This window comes from Myotis yumanensis, unplaced genomic scaffold (genome assembly GCF_028538775.1).
Source record: "Myotis yumanensis isolate MYYU_CA2020_CCGP unplaced genomic scaffold, mMyoYum1.0.hap1 SCAF_13, whole genome shotgun sequence".
In the NCBI taxonomy this organism is placed as follows: domain Eukaryota; kingdom Metazoa; phylum Chordata; class Mammalia; order Chiroptera; family Vespertilionidae; genus Myotis; species Myotis yumanensis.
The window spans coordinates 54,917,060-54,924,598 of record NW_027223764.1 but is presented as its reverse complement, the minus strand read 5'-3'; the positions used below and the strand labels follow the sequence as shown (position 1 = coordinate 54,924,598).

The window sequence follows — 7,539 nt, the reverse complement described above, 5'->3', positions numbered from 1 at the left end:
ATCAATGTCACATCTCTTTTCCTTACCATGTATTGAAAGGCAGGAAAAGCCAATTTAAGGACATTAGTAACTAATTTCACACATTTGCTGAAGCTTGGATAACGGTGGGTTGTAGATGAGAAGTAAGTGTGGGTGGTGGGGAGGTGACATTTGGGGTCTCCAGAGCAGGATTGGACATGGAAGGTATGTTCCCCTGATTTAAGCTAGCGACTTGCTCTCTGTGGTCCTTAGAGGAGCTGATCCCAAATCCCCCACCTGGATGAGGGTGGCATCTTTAACAATTTCTTCACCGCATTGCTTTTGGAGCTCTCTCAGTTGCCGCTTGGTTTTTCAGGGTTCAGCTGCTTTCAGGTCTTCTTTGGGTTCCTGACTTTTTCATGTCTTGGGGTCTCCAGATATTACCTGAGACTCAGTGCTTCGTGGTGTGCTCTGTGGGGCAGGGTAGGTGCCAAGTCTTGGTTCTTGTCACTGCTTGCTTTCTGCTCTGCAGCTTTCTTAGCCTCATATTTTCTTTGAACTTTAAGGGTTGCCTTTGATAATGGCCTATTGTGATTTCTTATCTGGGCTGGTTTCTTCTCAGACCTCTTGATATTGGTGACTGGGTTATTTCTCACAACCAAGGGTCTATGAACTATTGTGACTGCAGGCTCCTCACCCGGTACTTTACTTGGAACTTCTTGGTAAGTCATTGTTTTTGCTGGAAATAGTCCATCCAAAGATGGTTGCTGACATAGGGCTGGTGTAATGCCAAAGCTTGTACTGATTATTAACATGCAACCTGGAAGCATGCATGGTAGTTAAAATGTGCTCCCCATCTGGGCACCAAGCAAAGTATATATGATCAGGACAACTGGTTTAGAAATAAGTTTGTATTTTTTAACAGCCCATAACTGCACTTGTATGTCAGAGTTCTAAATCCAGCTAGCATGAATGTGTAGCATTAGAGTCAGTTAGCATGAATGTGTAGCATTAAAGCCAGATAGCACGAATGTGTGGCATTAAAGCCAGCTAGCATGAATGTGTAGCATGAAAGCCAGCTAGCATGAATGTGTAGCATTAAAGCCAGATAGCATGAATGTGTAGCATTAAAGCCAGATAGCATGAATGTGTAGCATTAGAGTCAGCTAGCATGAATGTGTAGCATGAAAGTCAGCTAGCATGAATGTGAGGACTAAATAAACTGTGTTTAGAGCACCAGTTCCAAAGTCAAACACAGGATCGCATTTCAAGCTGAAATTGTTGCATTGGCAGGCAGAAAATCATAAATAGCATGAAACTCAGGAGGACAAGAATTCTGAACTACATCATGAATAGGGCTATGTTTTGGTAATTGAATGGATTACAGCACTTTCTCCATTTGTTGCAAGCTAATGCCTCATTTATTCCCTGTAGTAGGAAGTTCCTGTCTTGTCGAAACTCTTCCAGCTATTACCATGCAGCAGTAGCTTTTCATACCCTTATCAACCTCAGAGGAATGTTGCTGCCCAAAGCTGCGCCAGGGCCCTGAAGTTGGGGTGCAGATAACACAGAGTAAATGAAGGTGCGCCCTTACTGCCTAGTGCAGAGAGATGACATTTTTCCCAAGTGAAAACATACCATAATCCATTTTTTTGGAAATGCAAAGTACTTGCATTTTATTAAAAACTAGTGACCCATTGTGCGAAATTGCGCGAAATCCGGGACCAATCTCCCCCTCCCCCCCCGTCCTCTCCTCCCCCCATGCCATGGGACTGCCCTGAGTCCCAGAGTCCCGCCCCACATGGCCAGCGTGCCGCGGGATAGCCCTGAGATTTGGAGTGCTGTCCCAATGCCCCGCCTCCGGGCAGTGCCCCCACTGCCCTGCCCCTGCTGTGCATGCTGCTATCTTGTGACAGTATTACAGTGTGAAGGTCAATTTGCATATCACCTCTTTATTATATAGGATGGTCTTTAAAGAAGTGACCTTCATAACTAATATTTCAGGTACAAATAGTTTCATTACCTGACCAGGATGGATACCAATTTTGCACTTTTTCTGGAGGAAAGTCTCACTCACATCCCAGAGTTCACATCACAGAGCTGCAGGTTGTGGCTCCCTGGGCACAAGCCTGGGGAACATAGGCTTCTCTAGAGCCAGAATATGTGTTTTTTGTTTTTTCTTTTTTTGTGATAAGTCAAGTCAACCTGCCTTAGAAGGTCGATTGAGAGTAGTAATTTTTTATTAGTGACATTGGTAATATTTATTGTTTTTTTCCCTTGTCTCAGCAAACAAGGTTCCACCCTTACTAAAAATATAGATTTTGCAATTTTGTCTAGATTCCCTTGGAAACACTGTGCTTTGTGTAAAATATGATGGTTCATTCACTATAGATGGTCCATCTGATCCTCAGATGGGTTCATACACTGACTGTGGGATCTTGGAAACACCACCAGCTCTGAATCGTCTCCTGGAAAACAGTTACTTCCCCCAAAGCCCCTTTGTGCTATAAATCACTCTACTGCTGCCAGGCCTCTTATCTAACTCAGAGGAGTCAGTGTGGGGGTCCTTTTCTCACTGCTGAAAACTCAGGGAAAATACATCATCTGTCAAGGAGCACAGACTTTGCGCCTCCGATTTCTCTTTGGCCATCTTTCTAAGCCCGGGATGAATATCTGAGCAGCAGGCCTGGGCGCCCATCCGCTGTCCTGTCACTGCTCTGATGACAGATGGCTGGGGAGTAGGAGGGAGGAAGTACGCTGTGTAGACAGTGAGCAGCTCTCACTCTGTGCAGAGCTCACATCGCTTTCCAACTCAACCCAGGAGGATGCCTGTCACCGTGACTTACATTTCAGCTCCTTCAGGGCAGTGACCGATATCCCTCCTTTCCCACCTCCCACCCTGAGTCCTCCCCTGGCATTCTCATCTCAGAAATGGCCACTACCATCCGTTATTTGTTCAATGCAAAGACCTGAGTATTTAACTCAATTATTTTCTTTCACTGCCTTTTCACAAAGAATCCAAAGAAGATCCAAATAAACTTCATACGCATTTGTTTCTATCTAAACCAGCCGTGGGCAAATGCGAACCCCTGACCTGGTCCCCCCTCTGACTAGGTTGTTTACCCATGTGCAGATGCAAAAGGGGAGGCCATACCAGGAGGGGAACTCTGAATCGGCGGGTGTAAGGCAGCCAGAGTCTGGGCCTGAGCCATCTCGTAGCTTGTCAAGTGGCCAACCCAGAAGGCACAAGTGGCAACGGAAACGGTTGGAAGATGAAGAAAGGGGACTTCCACAGCGGCCACCACGACCTGCCTCTATATTTGCCCGTTGTCTTTCCTTACAAGGAGCTACGGTCTCTAACCCTGACCATCCTCACTCCCCTTTGGAGAATGCTCCTGAGACTGAGAAGGTGCGAGATGTCCGTCCAGATCTGATCCCTACCCCTCAGGTCTCAAAGAAGAGCCTGGATGCGAAACACAGGATGCTCTACTGACTTCCTAGAGTCCCCTCACCCCACCACTGGGCCTGCCCACGGAAAGGGCTGACTGGGGACACCAGGAAGGGCGGCCATTCTCGATCCTGGCTCCAGGCCCTCTGTCCAGTTAGTGAGGAAGTTTCCTCCCAGGAACCCTCCCTCATGTGCCGTCCTCCCAGGTGTCTGATGCTGCTTCATACATTCTAGCTTTTAGCTCTTTTGATGTAATTCATTGCCGGTGCAAACTTGGCACACTCCATGTCTCCAGCCTAGTAACTCATTTGTTTAAATTTTGGAACCATCTGAAAATGTGTGTGTGTGCATGAAAGTCAGATGGGAAAATTCATTTTCCCTGGCTATTTATAACCATCCCCAGGTGCTAAAAGCACAACAACCATGACTCTCACCCTCTCACCCATCCAAAAAAGTGCTGAGTGCAGCACTGTCTTATTTTATGCACTTCCTTGCTCTTAAGTGCTCACTGTTTGGATTTCTGATCTGATAATTTTATTTAAAAATTTGTTCTTTTGAAATTTCACGCATGTCTGAGCTTTTTCTTCTGGCCAAAGGGCTTCACCTCTGCAGCTGCCTCTTCTGCTCTGCGGAGCTGGACCAGCGTGGCACCTGCCCCCAGTGGTGATGCAGGCTCTGGGCAGGCCACTCAAGGCCAGTTCTCCGGAAGACCTAACTCCACAGAAGAAAAGTCCCGTGGGCCACACAGAGCCCTGCTCCAACGGGCATCTGGCTGTCCCTTTCATGTCACCCCTGCCCCTTTGTCCTGGCCCTAGAAGGCGCTCTGTATGTGCTTGTTGAATGAAATCTCCCGCTGATGACCCCTGCTCTTTCTGTTACCCAAGTTCTTAAGATTCTCCACTTACAGCACGATCTTTGATGGTCTGGGTCTTTGAACAAGCACCTCTTTCATCATGCTGAAAGAATGCACACTTTCCAGTTCTACAGTGGTAAGGTGGGCCCACGTATTTATCTTTGAAATTAAGAAATTGAATAAAGTCTACAGAAGGGTTGCAAGACTGAACATGGTGGTGTAAATAGTCCTGAAACATGAGGTTTTGGATGATAGGAGGCTTATGGCATTGGAACCAGCAAAGTCTAGGATTCAGCCCTGGGAGGGAAGGGACTGGCTTCCCCAGAGAGAGCCTAAAACACCCAGCATAGAGCATGGGGCTGGGAGCGATGGGCCGTGCAGAAGGTAGGCTGGGAGGGAAGGACCGTGGGACCCCATGGAGCTTCTCATTGCTCAGGCTGAGTGCGGAGGGGAAGGAAGGTGTGGCTGCAGGCTCTGAGCCGAGTGGGTGGAGTACCAGGAGCCTGGCTGATCTGGTCTGCACCCTGATCAGGAAACACCAACCTGACACCTGGGCCTTGCAGGCAACTCTCCTGACAGTTGAGGCAGGACACTCTAAGCCAATACCTATACAGAAGGGACGATGATCCAATTAGCAAGTAAAAAGTGAGTCATAGAATTATATGTATATACATATGATACACACACATACTGGGAGAATAATGACCATCACACTAATACAGGGTCCAGGCTTCTAATAGACATTCTCTTACAGGTGCTGTCCTATTTCTCGTCCCATGTGACGGTGCAGTTCCTGGCTACTGAGGGGGGCGGCTGATACTGATGCCCTGGTGGTCCATGCCTGGAACCCAGCCGTCAGACCCACCAGCATGTTTAATACCCCCATTTACTTCCAGGTGGCTCCATTTCTGCTCTGCAGCTAATCTGCTTACTAGGTTGACTGTGGTCTCCTGAAAGGATCAATAGATTCCTTATGGGATATTTGCATTTCATTGACCTTGATTTGATGTGAAAACCTTTGATTGACAACCAGCTTTTAAGTAATGTATTGAAAGGCCTTATGGGCTTTCCTACTTCTTGGGGACCTACAGAAAGACACTTGGACTTTCTTTAAAGGTTAAAAGGAACCTGATATCAGCTCTCGAATGTTGGCCTCTTTTGGCCGCTGCATAACCCAGGGGTGGGTGGGAAGGCAGTTGTGCCTCTTGGTTCTGGGCCACAGGGGGATACTAGGCTCTCAGTCTTTCTATCAGTGTCCATCCCAGCTTCCTCTACTGAGAAAATGGTTAGGTTTTTCTGTGTTATCTTTCACACACTTTCAAATAGATAGAATATTATGTGGTTGCTTTAATTCATTTTAGTCGACCCTTTAAAAGTATAAAAATATTCAAAGCCAAATGTCCTTGAATATGGTTTTAGTTATAGAACCTAGATATTGATATGAAAGAGTCGCCTATTGAATAATGACTAAAATTTTCTGTATGTAATTTTCTCTTTGACGTGTGTCAGGATAATAAGAAGGTAGGAAAATCCCTGGGCAAGTGGAATGGGGAAACTGAGACAAGAAAATTAAACAAGTTCAAACAGTTTGGGCAACATATAGTCAGCTTATGAATCATAAGACCTTCTCTTCCCCAACCAAGACACTTGAGAGCAAATGGTTTTTACCTCCCCTCCCTAACCAAAGAAGACACAGCTTAAGTCACCCTGGTCTGGGAAAATAGAGAACAGAGACCCAGCTAATGCCATTTCTGCCAACTAAACCCAAGGACAGACGAAGTCGGGGGACAAATAACAAACAGACAGACCTAAGATAAATGTAAAACAATAAAACTGACCAAAGAACAATCCAAAACTCCCCCATACACTCATGCTGATGCATCAGCATATTAAAAATGCACCTGGAAAGCTGATGTATATTCTACTGAAGCCATCCCCTAAGACTCGCCCTCAGAAAAAATAAAAGGCTAAAAAGCCCTCAGGACAAAGACTCAATGTGAGCTTGCTCTGGAGCACACCCATACCCCTTCTTGGGCATGAACTTCTTATTTCTAAGGATCCCCACGAGACTTGCAACCAGTGGAGCAGAGGGCAGTGGCAGTTCGACCCGGATTTACCCTCTGAACCTGTCCCCAGAGCCCCTGTTTCTCCTACTTCCCAGGGAGCTAAGAGTAGCCCCACCCTGGCTCAGTTCTGTCCTGTGACGCTTCAGGGAGCCAAAGCCCAGCACTGCCTAGCTCTCCCCTATTTTTCTTCCACCCTAAGTCCTTCCTTTGTTTCATTGTCTCCAGCTTTAATGAACGTACTCTCAACTCATCTGGACTCGTATTGCCAAATCTTTCCCACACAAAGTCAAGGACTCACACACTACAGGCCAACCTGAGGCACACCTGCTCCTGGATGGTCCCTGTCCACCAACAAATTCAGGGAATAGATAGTTTTTAAATTTTCAAATGGATATTTCAGTCATCTTTTGGGTGTATTTGATTTTGTTGAACAACTAGAGGCCCGGTGCACGGATTCATGCACTGGTGGGGTCCGTCGGCATGGCCTTCGAGGATCAGGCTGAAGCCAGCTCTCAGACATCCCCCGAGGGGTCCCGGATTGCAAGAGGGTGCAGGCCAGGCTGAAGGACCCCACCAATGCATGATCAGGGCTGGGGAGGGACTGTGGGAGGGCTCCAGGGCATGTCCAGCCCATCTCACCCAGTCCGGATCAGCTGGATCCCAGCACCAACCTAACCTACTGGTTGGAGCATCTGCCCCTTGGTGGTCAGTAGGCATCATAGCTACTGGTCAAACGGTTGAACAGTGGGAGGGGCAATTACCATATAGGCTTTTATATATATAGACTAGAGGTCCAGTGCACGAAATTCATGTACAGGTAGGGTCCCTAGGCCTGGCCAGTGATCATGGCCCATCTGTGGGGCTACTGGCAGGGCAATCAGGGCCCCCACTTGCACCCACTGCTGCTGCCGATCTCCATCTGTGGGGCGACTGGCCGGGCAATTGGGGCCCCCGCTCATAGCTGCCTTGGGCTGGCGCCACTTGTTTGCCAATTGCCCCACTGGTCGCCCCACAGACAGCTACCAGTGGGGCGATGGGGGGCCCCCATTTGCACCTGCCTTGGCCTGCACTGCCTGCTCACCTACTCCACCATTCCACTGCAGTCCTGTTCTCGTTAGGGCCCATTGGGGCTGGCAGCGCCTTCACTGCTGCCAGCTGCCAGTGCTACATCACCGATGCTCGCCATGTTCCGTGCTGCCCCCTGGTGGTCAGTG

At 47.9% G+C, this 7,539-nt stretch overlaps 1 pseudogene; it reads right to left on the bottom strand.

Moving 5' to 3' along the window:
- Positions 1–375: 375 nt before the first annotated feature.
- On the bottom strand, positions 376–7,284 carry LOC139021553 (eukaryotic translation initiation factor 2A pseudogene; annotated as a pseudogene).
- Positions 7,285–7,539: the final 255 nt, after the last annotated feature.